This window comes from Macaca thibetana, chromosome 2 (assembly GCF_024542745.1).
Source record: "Macaca thibetana thibetana isolate TM-01 chromosome 2, ASM2454274v1, whole genome shotgun sequence".
NCBI classification, from domain to species: Eukaryota; Metazoa; Chordata; class Mammalia; order Primates; family Cercopithecidae; genus Macaca; species Macaca thibetana.
Genome location: NC_065579.1, coordinates 192,816,551 through 192,828,841, shown reverse-complemented (window position 1 = coordinate 192,828,841; position 12,291 = coordinate 192,816,551). Strand labels below are relative to the sequence as shown.

At 36.7% G+C, this 12,291-nt stretch overlaps 1 protein-coding gene and 1 long non-coding RNA gene across 13 annotated transcripts in view; one reads left to right on the top strand and one right to left on the bottom strand.

The window, feature by feature from the left end:
* Positions 1 to 12,291, top strand: part of ROBO2 (roundabout guidance receptor 2) — a 1,778,513-nt gene that overhangs the window by 1,407,108 nt on the left and 359,114 nt on the right. The gene's annotated exons all lie outside the window — the stretch shown is intronic.
* The window catches only part of LOC126949350 (uncharacterized), a 38,745-nt gene that overhangs the window by 9,798 nt on the left and 16,656 nt on the right, over positions 1 to 12,291 (bottom strand). Inside the window, exon 2 of one of the 2 annotated variants that reach the window (XR_007723676.1) lies at positions 5,704 to 5,861. This is a non-coding gene — a long non-coding RNA (uncharacterized LOC126949350). Of the gene's footprint in view, positions 1 to 5,703; positions 5,961 to 12,291 lie in introns of those variants that run through there. The other variant, XR_007723675.1, reaches the window with a different exon arrangement.

Here is a 12,291-nt window from a genome sequence, read left to right as displayed (position 1 = left end):
TCACAGTGAAGTCTCTGAGTTTAGTTAAGCTTGAGAAAAAGTTTGTAATTAACAAATTAGCATTTGAAAAAGACATTTGAATATGCATAGTAGAAAATTCTACTTAACTTGTGGGGTGTGTTCATAATGATTATTTCAGATTCATGCATATGCATCTTTTAACATGCAAATATTTAAAACCTTAGTGGACTAGTCCAGATCTGGCTCATTTCTGTTGTTGTGGTGGTTGTTATTCTAGTTAAATGTTGAAAATTATAAGTAAGGCATCATGAATATACATACTAACATATGGAGTCCTCTTTACTTCTCTTTGATATAGTATCTTTTTAATTATTAAAGACACAATATTAAATACTTTCTATTTATTATTACTTCACTGTGGATAAAAATAACATTAAGAAAAAACAATCTTGGTATTTGACTTTTCCTACCAAGGTGTATACTGTGTACTAGAATGCTATAATCAGTACTTCATTTACCTTTATGTTCAATTGTGCTATTAGAAATTGGAGTTTGATGTCTCTCACACACACACAGACATTATTAACAAAAAGTGGCAAGAATACCTTGTGATTACTTTTAAAACTGTCTTATATAATATATTGGCTTCATTGTAAAGTATATTTCCTTAACAACTTTTTATGTAGGGCATACCCCTCCTCTGTTTAAAAAACTCTACTAGTTCTTGATTAATTGTCAGATATGATCTCAGACCCTTAGGTCAGCATTCAGGGCGGTTCTCCAGTACAAAGCACCTTTCTCGCCTACTGCTCTTCACATGTTCCATTCTAATCTGGCCTCGATTCTCATTCTTATGCTTTCTATAAATGCGTGATCACTAAACCACCTAAATGTTTAGATGACCACTCTTCTGTCATTATACCTCACCTTACTTAGGCTACATGGTATTTTCCCTTGATGAATTTCTACAGTATTTATAGTTGAACTATTATGTTCCCTACAAAATGGTTATATGGAAAGTTATAGCTAATTTAAATCTAGGGTTGATAAATATGTGAATTCTTTGCCTTTCTAGATAGAGAAATTATGTCTTCTCTTGGTTTGGCCAACCTCCTAAAATCCAATGGGCAACCGAGGACAGAAGATTGGGCTTGAGTCGGCTACAGAGAGGATGGGCATCTCTTTCTAATGAACTCGTAATTCATGCCCCATCCTGTAGCCAAAGGGGATTGATAGACCTACAGACACAAAAACATGAGGAAACAGTTTTTTTCCACACTAGTTTGTTCATAACACGACACCGGAAAATAAGGTCATTACGTGGTCTCACGATACCCCTGCCAACCTATGACTTGATGTATTTTAGGTTCTTTCACTTTGCTTTACGTGTTTGTTGTGACTCTTGGACAATATCTGATGTTTAACTTTGCCTTCCGAAAATGGCCATGGTTCAACTTCCTTTCAGCGTTCCTGCCTTTTTTTCAGTTTTTGATAGTTTCCCTTGTCCTAGGCACTCATGTGGACACTGGTGACACAAAACCAATCAAAATCTACATTGGAAAAGCAAGGTAATTAAGAATTAAAATCAGTAAGTTCCTGACACTAGCTCCAAGGACTAGACAGGGGACACCTGAAGAGAGTGGAATATAGTTGTTGGGAAGTATTCCAGGCACAAGGAACAGAATATACAAGGGCATTAAATACTCAGTGTCTCTGAGGACGTCAAGTGGAATACAAAACTAGCTGGATTATCAGATATCAGAAAGGCCTTCCGAGCCACGCTTACACTTTCCAATATACTAGAAAAAACAGTCATTCAAAGGTTATATAATCAATCCTAGCTGAAGAGACTTGCAATTGTTCGTTTTCCTGTAAACGTGTGGACAGTGAAGCTTGAGTTGTCCAGATTAGATTTGCTGTTTACATTAGTTTTATTTCCTGACCCGTTTTCAATCCTTCTTTCTTTTGTTACCTCCCAGACACTGACTTTTTAAAAAAATATGTTTTTACAAAAACAAAAGGACAAAAGGTTTTCTTAGACAGTTTTAGTGCACATCTTTTCTGACTTCAATAAAGTTTCCAGTTAGACAATAATTTTACTGTCTCTATATGAAGACTTTACTTTGCATTAAATATAAGAAAAAATGTAAGAAGGAAAAATATAAGAAAAAAACCACTAGAAATAGCTTTAGAAATGCGTATATTTGTACATTCATCCCTCAGTATCTGTGGGGAATTTGTTCCAGGATCTCCTATGGATGCTCAAGTCTCTGATATAAAATAACATATTATTTGCATATCACCTATGTGCATTCTTCTATATACTTTAAATCAGACGTCCCCAACATTTTAGGCAGCAGGGACTGGTTGTATGGAAGATGATTTTTCCATGGATGGTGCAGGGGAAGGATGGTTTCAGGAGGAAACTGCTTCACCTCAGTCATCAGGTGTTCAAGCAGTAGAGTCTCATAAGGACACGCAACCTAGATCCCTCGCGTACGCAGTTCACAATAGGGTAAGCACTTCTATGAGAATCGAATGCCGCTGCTGATCGGACAGGAGGCGGAGCTCGGCGGTAGTGCTCGCTGCCTCCTGCTGTGCAGCCACAGACCAGTATGGGTCCCTGGCCCTGGGGTTGTGGACCCCTGCTTGAAATCATCTCCGGATTACTTTTAATATTTACTGCAATGTAAAGGCCATGTAAATAGTTATGAATACTGTATTGCTTAGGGAATTGTGACAAGGAAAAAATGTCTATACATGTTCAGTGTAGACATAATCAACCTTTTTTTTTCTAAATACTTTTGATGCAGTTTATGGAGGAGTGATTTAATTTTGCAAGCTCTTGAAATTAACTGTTGGGATTCATCATTATTTTCAGGGTTTTTCTCCTCCTTTTATGACTGAATTTATTTTTTTAAATAACTGAATTACTGCATAAAATATAATTATTTTTATAACTTATAAGGATGTATAGACTGTAATTAGGCTGTTGTATGATAGCTGACTGGTATTGCTGATGAAATTTTACTAAGTGACCAGAATAACAAAATTTATTACACAGGTTACTTCCTTTAGAGGTTCTACTTTTGGTCTTCAATATCTAACATGCTTTCTTTATTATTAATTATTATTAATATAAATATAAAATAGATCTTAATGGTAGGGACATATTTCTCTCTGTAAAGTAGAAGGACAAATTTTGTATGAAAGATTGAAGAGAAATAAATATAATATTCCCAAATCTATCCACAACCATTCATACCTTGTAACATGTAAGTTTACTGTTAAATGGATGCATTTTTGATGTACTTAGCAAAACATTATTTCTGCACAAAGTCATAAATTAAACAAACTCTAATACATTTTACTATAAGCATAATTTGACATGAGTCCTTGTTAGCCTCAAAGCATAATACAATAATCAGAAAAATTGGGGGTCTAATCAATTAATTTGAAAATCTGCATGAGATTATTATTTATCTAGAGTGAACGCTTTACTAGCATACAAATAAGTTTTTTATAAATGAAAAATAGAATAAACATCTAATTATTGGAACTTCTCCATTAAATAACTAATGTTGGTGTTAAAAGGTTTCTGCTTTTTTTTAAAAAAAAAAAAAACAGTTGCTGATATAAACTTGAGAATTTAAATGTCAATTATGGCAAATTAAAATATTTTCTGTACAACTTTGTTATTTTTTAAAAACATTATTAATGTAACAGCTACTACATCTTACTATTTTCATCCATTCTGCAAATCATTGGTAAGTCTATTTAGTCTACATCTAGAACATCTAGAAAAATATGTATAATATATGAATCTAAAAGGGACATGAAAATGCATGAAACTATCTAATTGTGTGTACTGTTAAGCTAGAGAATTAAAGATGAGACCCCCTTTCACCATTCAGCCGAGCGTGAAGGAGTCAAAGAGACTCAAAACTTCATTAATGCTCTCACACAACGTTGCAGGCCACCTGCACTCGAAAGAATTTACATCGGAGCAGATGGATTGCTGAATGCAATATCAAAGAATTTCAGAATGTTTGTTTTAAAAATAAACTGGATTCGAAGGCAGGCACCAGCAAAGCATACAATTTACAAAGATGACAGAGCTTTTCTTATTAAAACTTCTAAAACATATAAGTAAAGGCACATTTTTATCTCTGAAATAAGAGTAGACATTCCAACTACTCTTTAAAATGATCAAAGTTACATATTTAAGTATATAAATGAAATATAGTCATGCCTTATATGAGACTTCTGAACCTACCTAACTGGTTTCCTTTAGTAACTCCTAGATCAGTGAAATCTAGCTTTTTCCCAGTGTAAGTTTGCACATCTCTCTGATTATTCAGTCTTTGGAATAAGATGGTCCATATGGAAAAAGAGATGTTTTAAGAAGTTGAAGAGTAACTTTTTGCAGAAACTCACTTCCCTTGTCATTTGACTCTGACTTGAGTTCCGCCCTATGATCGGTAGGTCCCACCGGCAATGCACTGAGAGCATCCACTGTGGAGTCGCTAGTTCGGATGAATCCAAGCTCATCTAAATGCATCTTGCATCAGATTAGGCTTTACTTTTGGAACATATTTTAATTGTTGTATTTTACAGAAGTTTCTATAGCTTTACCGACAAATTAAATTTTACTTGGAATTTGCATCACAACATTTTCATTCTGTAAATATTGATGTATCAAGGGTCAGAAAACAACAGCTAGAGGGCTGAATCTGACCTTGTCCCTGATTTTGGAAATAAGATTTTATTTTAGCACAATCATACCCATTCAATTACTTATTGTCTGGGGCTGCTTTTGTGCTCCAACAACAGAGCTGATAGTCACAAAAGACAGTATGGCGTACAAAGCCCTAAGTAAGATGCTTACTTCATAGGAGAAGTTTACCAACCCTGAGGTGCTAGCACATTTTATAACCTTGGGTAAGTTTTCTCAAGCTCTCTGGGCATTAGGTTCCTCATCTGTAATATAAAGACACTGATGTCCCTACATGTGGTAATAATAATGGTACCCAGCCATGATGATGAGATGGGATAATATAAGCTGTTAGGAAAAGGCCTCGTTCATAATAGGTCTGATACAAATGTCACCCAACACCAGCATCACTGTCATTTTCTCAGGAATAATGCTAGGTCATGGAGACTGAGAAGAGGGTTTCAAACTACATTATTGTAGTCTGTTCATCTCCACTAGTCAAACTCTAAAGTAGATAGTGTGGTTTTGTATTATGATCATAGAATCTGAAGGTGGAAGCCCTGGGTATGAACGACAATTTGCCTTCTTCCTTGCTGTTTAATAAGACCTTCAGTGAGTAATGTAAACACTCTAATCCTCTCTTTCTTATCTGTAAAATTATAATAATATTAATAATAATATCATCCCCCAATAGCCTGTATATTGTAAAGGGCCAATTAAATTAGAAATATGAAGTAGGGTAACTTGTAGGGTTGCAATGCAAATCAAAGGTTTTAATGCCTAATTAACCTTACCTCACTTCCATGCTTTGAACTTTGGGGTAATGAATATGTGTAATTATTTAGCTAAGAGGGCTCAAGATTAACGCTTTTGTGTCAGGTGTTGCCACGCACATCAACATGGATGATCTTACAGGCTAATGAGGGAAAGAAGCCCGAAGCCGAAGGCCACATACAGCATCATCCCCTTTATATAAAGTTCTACGCCTAGAGAATTAATCTTTGGTGATAGAAAAGAAAATCGGTTACCTTTCAGGGTATGTGGAGGGGGCACAGGGCATTAACGTAGGAGGCAGGTGGTGTTACAGATCTTCATGTGGGTGTAGGTTACAGGGCTGGGTTCACTTTCTACAGCTCCATTGGCCAGAACACTGATGATTTGTACACTTCACCGTAGGTGTAAAATGCTTACAAGAAGAGTGAAAGATTAAAAAGAAGAAGAGAAAATGAAAGAAAACAACAAAAGCGTTAAGTCCATCCACTGATCCTGTTTTCAGAGCCATAAAAAAAAAACTGTCTGCTATACAATCTATTCACCTCATTCTCTCACTTATACCAATCTTTCTTTCCACAACGCCATAAAATCTACCTACATACATGTAAGAAAATGGGACTCTCCTTTAGCCAGCCTTGTCTTCTATACCACCTTGAATACATGTTTGACAGAAATGACTTTTTGTTTTTCTCTTTATACAAATCGTATGATCTCCACTTTTACGTGAAGCCTTTTTTAAACTGAAGTATTATGACCTTAATGAGACTCATAGATCACATTCACTCTCCATCTTACATCATTGTGCTGCTCTTCAAAGTTCTGTTTGAATTTTATTTTATATCACTCCTTTTCCTAAACTATGTACATGTTCATGAAGACAAGGCAAACAAACAAAGAAGAACAAACAGAATACCCACAGGTCTTAATAAAGAGATAGCTTTAAGTAGCAAGAAAATATAGTTTAGAAAATGTTATTTATTTTTAAAAATATAATGCCCTATATAATACAAAACCAAAAAGTATAACAGCTATGAGGGGAAAATCAAGTCTCTATTTTACCCTAACCTTTAGGAAACCCATTCCCTTCTCAGAGGCAACAAATGTTGCTGGGGTTTTTTTCGTGCATATTTTCATTATATCTGTGAATAATCTGTGCATATGCATATGGCAGTGTGTTTTACAAAAATGGAAGCTTGTTATAGACGTTACCTTATACCCTGTTTCCATAAGTGAATCATGTATCTTGAATGTCTTCCATGTCAATAAATAGTGAATTTAAAATACCCTAAAAAGTAATGGAAGCCTAGAAACACAAAATTATGGAGCAATTTTTTTGTTTGTTTGTTTGTTTGAGCTTGAGTCTCGTTCTATGGCCCAGGCTGGAGTGCATTGGTATGATCTCTGCTTACTGCCACCTCAGCCTCCCAGGTTCAAGCAACTCTTCTGCCTCAGCCTTCCGAGTAGCTGGGATTACTGGCACCTGCCACCAGGCCCAGCTGATTTTTTTATTTTTAGTAGAGCTGGGGTTTCACCATGTTGGCCAGGCTGGTCTCGAATTCCTGACCTCAGGTGATCCGACCCCCTTGGCCTCCCAAAGTGCTGGGATTACTGGTGTGAGCCACCACACTAGGCCTATGGAGCAATTTTTAAAAATAACTTTGCAATATTATAAATTGTCTTCTTTCCATCATCCATGTGGATTATTCCTTATAACCATTTCTGTCAGTTTGAGGGGCTTCTTGTTTTATCTGTTTGTTAAACCATATGCTGAAACTGTTTTCGGCTGTGTCCGTGAGGCCTTCCCTTACCCTTCACAGAACTATACTGAATAAATATTTAGTCTATTACTCTTGAAGTCTACACTGAAAAATACGTGAAACATTACTACTTTTTCTTATTTGTTTGTGGCATTCTGGCCACGAGTTTGTATAAATTATATTTCAGAACTTTGAACTTTGCCAGATGTTGAGTAATATGCTGCTAGGATGTAAGTACAAATGGTTTCACTCTTGACTCCTTTGTACAAGTGAAAGACAACTTGGAATTCTAAACAGATTAGAAATAGAGGTTGCCATTCGTTTGAGCTCTCTTAGAAAAGGCGGCTCTTTTTGACAAATCCCTCTGCTTATTAGACAAAGTGCAAGAAGCATTACATCTGGAGTTCATAAGCCATTGTTTTATGGAATTGATCCATCATACAATCCCTTATGCTCTTGAAATAAACCCACGAGAATTTAAGTAAGATGCTATATGCACACTTACTAACACATTCACCCAGACACACACACCCCCTTCTATGCACACGTGCTACCATTAGAGCCTTGTGCCCTTGCAAAAAATCTTATAGAGTAGAATTGCAACATGCTTTTTAAATTGACAGTTTTTTTTTTTTTTTTTAACATCATTTATCTTTCAAAAGACTTCTGAATTCAGCTACAGGAATTATTCTTATTCCTTGAAACCTATAACCCCCTATTTTTTGTACTCAAAATGTTTTGTGATACAACATTTTTTTTTCCATTAAAAAGAACAAAAGTAAAACTGCAATTATTTTTGAAACACATCATCCCCAGATACTTCTGAATTTATTTTCCTTCCTCAAATCTTGAAGCACATATTATTTCTTTCACATCTTTAGACCGTTAAAACCCAATTGTTCATTCTGTGAGAAGAAAACTTAAGGAAATATTCAGCAAGTAGCTCTCTATGTGGGAGATGGAGTTTTAGAGGATTTTAGGTGTTTGAGAAGAGTTTCTCATAGATTCTGTTGCTTTCAGAATTCCTCAGGATGCCATTCTAAAGGATGACTGCAGTTCAGATCACTGAAGTGCTTTGATGTCTTATTTTTTCTTTTGCAGATTGTACTCCACATGTTCAGAAGGCCTTTCCCTAGAGTATAATTTAATGTAATTGTCAGTCATTGTTCCTCGAAAGTTTGAATTAAATTAACGTGAGCATGAATGAAACTGGTAAAATAACCACGTACAGATTTCATTTTATTTTCCTTTAGGATCAGTGACAATATTATGTATAGAATTGGCAGTTGGCTATTAGATCTTCATTGAATCACCCCAAATTTGATTAAAAGTAGATATTTCAGTATACAGTAATTTAGGTTCATGAAAAACTCTTAGGTTTCTCATTTAGTTATTGGGTTTATTGAGGAACAGGGTATTTTATGTGTGTAATGATGAATTTCATTCTTTCTCTTTTTACACTAAGATCAAACACAGACTGCAAAACTGACCAAGCATGAAATTGTTTTTAGAAATTGCGGGAGCTAGTTTCGATGGCAGGAATCAGAGGAACCGTTGTTAGTGAAAATGTGTGTGGAAAGGATGATGGCAGTGGGTAGGAGAGAATCACAGTGGAGAGGTGTTCGCAGAGGGCCAAAACATTAGGCTGACAAAACTTCTCTGTCGAGTAGTTTACGTGTTAAGCCAGCACGCTTAAAAGCGTACACGTTTTTGGGTAAAAAAGTCCTCATTGTTCTGACTGTTTTTCTGGACATGTAGATGGAAATGAGACTCAAATCTTCGTATGGATTTTGTGTCTTATGGTAACTGCCACTGCGAAGCAATTAGCCTTCATGATGGCTGTGCTTATGCAATCCTAATTAACATGCCTGTTGTGCTGTTTTCCTCATTCGACCATGTGACAGCCCACAGGTCTGACACCCTCTGTGAACCAACAGCTGAGGACATTTCCAACATGGCAGATTTTTTTTTTTTTTACAAAATACACCCAAACAAAAATGCAATCACACTTTTCCTGAACAACTGCATTAACAGAATGTGTTACAGCGGATCTACAATTAGAGGATTGCATTCATTTGTACTGGGGAAAAAAATAAAGGAGACTAGACCCTACTCAAGCATATGGATACAAATTGATTATACCTGGGTCCAGAATTTCAAAGTGTGATAACACTGTATTATATTATCACGGAGAATATAATTTACCAGTACAATCACATCTAGTAAAATTATCATTAAAGGTTAGAAGCAAAGTGGTCAATATATTTACAGCACCACTTGAGACCTCTATATTGACTGACTAATTTAGTAAATTTGTATGTGTTATGACTTTAAGAGTCTGGGCGTTGGTGACTTTTGTTTCCGTGTGTTTGTTTCTGTTGTGAGTGGGACTGGGATACTATGATTAACAAAATCATATACAGGCACTTGATATATGGATTGTACAGTCTAGTGGGTGAAGTTGGGTGAAGTTTATTTATAGGCTCTACAAATAAATGTAAAATTAGAACTGATGTGATTGGAGGTGCTTGATACTCTGAGATTGTTAATAGAAGTTTTTAGCCAGATTGTAAATTGAGGTAAGTTTCCTTGGAAGTGACAATTGAGAACGACATAAAGTAAAATTGACAGTTAAACAGGTAAGCTGAGGCTAGAGCACCAAGTCGCACACTGCTGCACATTGGACTTGCCTTAGATGTTTGCTTTTTGTTTGTCTTTTTTTTTTCCCTAAATTGCTGATACCTGAGTCCTATGTCTAGAAAGTCTAATTTAATTGTTCAGGGTATTGCCTGGACATTGAGACCTTTAGAATATCCCCAGATGATTTTTGATGCACAGCAAAGTTTGAGAACAATTGATCAGAATATTCTAGGCAGATGGAAAAGGCCTTGTGGTAAGACGAAGCATGGCAAAACCTTAATGAGGCTGAAAGGTCAGTTGCTGCTCCTGCAGGACAAAGAGAGGAGGGAGCTGGGGAGAGAGACGTGTGCAACATGAGACTGAAGAGCTGGTCGAGAAGAGGATTGTAGGCCATTATACCTGTTTGGTGCTTTGCTGAATAGCAGCGAGAAGCCATTCAGGTCTTCCAGTGGACATGTTTTTCCACCACCTCTGTTTGTTTGTTTGTTTGTTTTCCTGTGGAAAACATGGAAGTGTTGACTTTGCTTTTCTTACATATTTTGACTTATTCATATGTATGGACCTTTAAATGGACAGGATGTTTTGAAATTAAGTTGTTCATGGAGAAACTAAAATATTTTCTTTTTTTTTTTAGCCTGGATTTATCACAAAGTTAGAAAATGTATTAAAAAATCCAAGATAGTCCATAGTCATTAGATCCGTCTTCAACTCTCGGTCTCCCAGTCACCACAGGTGGATCTGAGAGGAGCTGTACTCCAGTGGGCTTTCAACTTCGGCTGCATGTGGCAGTCACTTAGGGACATTTTTACAAATACTGACGTTCAGGCTCAAGTTAGTCAATTTAGGAGTGATAGTTAAGCATAATTTTTGAGTTTCCTTAGGTGGTTCTAACATTTAACCGGAGATAATAACAACTCACCTTCTGGATAAATCTTTTTGGATTTAATTAAATTTGGGCATATTGATCTTAGAAATGAACTAGAGTCTCTTGATTTTTGAAATTGAGGGGGAGTTAAAATGAACACCTCGAGGTATTTGCTTAAGTGCACTCCCTTCACAGAACAGAGATGTGTCCTTTACAGGCAGATCCAGTTACAGGAAGCTCCTGAAATGCTGGGTGATAGAATGAGGAAACTTTGCCTCCTCTGGAAGTTTGCCATTGACGACATCAGATTTCCCATGTTGTGTTTTCAAAAGTCAGTCTCTAGGATCTAACTTTAAAGATATGTACCTCTAACACTTGGGTCTGATTATTTCCCCACAGTTGTGTCAAGTCCACACAGTTGTATAAATGCTTCTGCTTTTGTAGATGCCAGTTAACACTCAGAGGTTTTACATTTAAGGGAAGAAGAAATTGACAAACAAAGGAAGTAAGGGACGTTTATATGGAATAGAAAGGGAAGGAAACAGACCTGGAACATGGGTAGAAAGGAGGAAAACAGACTTTCTCCGGGATAGAAGGCCCATTGACATGAGGAGGCTAATGGAGGTCAGAAAGAGTAAGAAGAGTCGTTGGACACGGGCCGAGAAGGTTCAATACCAGGTCGCAGCTGAATGAGCCCATCAGTGGATGGGCTACCTAAGCAGGCAGGGCATTGTGCTTGTGGGTTATTCTGCAAAGTCTCCTCAGCCAACAATGAGTGTCATTGGATCCATCAAAGGATTTAGTGAAAATGAAGCTTTTTGGGTGAAGAATTCCAAGGAGATTCTGAAGGTTGTGACACAGATGAAGAAAAATTCTCAGCATGAATTGAATAATATTCACATGAAGTCTGAAAGTTAAAACTTAGAATAAGTACTGAAACCACACCAACTAGCACCAGGAAACACAGAGGGCCATTTACTAATAACTCCTAGGAGTTCAAGCATAGAAAATGATTTTCTAAAAGATGATGCCTTTCACCTCCATGAAATTCCGTAGCTGGAAAGGAACTCCATTCCCAACCCTTCATTTAACAAATGAGGAGATTGAAGTGAAATATTTGCCAAGCTAAGAGATTCTTGAGAGCGATGCCTAGAGTCCAGACTCTCTCACTCATGAGGCTTTCGTGTTCTTAGTCTATCATGCTGCTTTCAGACCAGAGCAAAATATGAGACTGAACTGAAGTGGGGGAAGGTTTCCTTCAGTCACGGGAAACCACCGTTAAGGGTTATTTGATGCTGGGAAAGTACACTGCTGGAATAGCTGCACTGTAACAATCATAGCTGACTAACAGCAAGTTATCCTCAGCAGAGCCGTGAACAGAAAACTTTCATTGGGATTCAGGAGATAAGTTTAAATTATTCTCTGTTGCAGACAAACTTGTTATTCATTCCTTCATTGGTCTGTGCCTCTTGTGTGCAAGGGAGTGTGCTTGGCACTACAGAATAGATAAGGCAATAGACCCTGCCCTGAAAGTGTTTATAGTCAGTATGGAAGATTAGATATATGTGTACAGAATTATA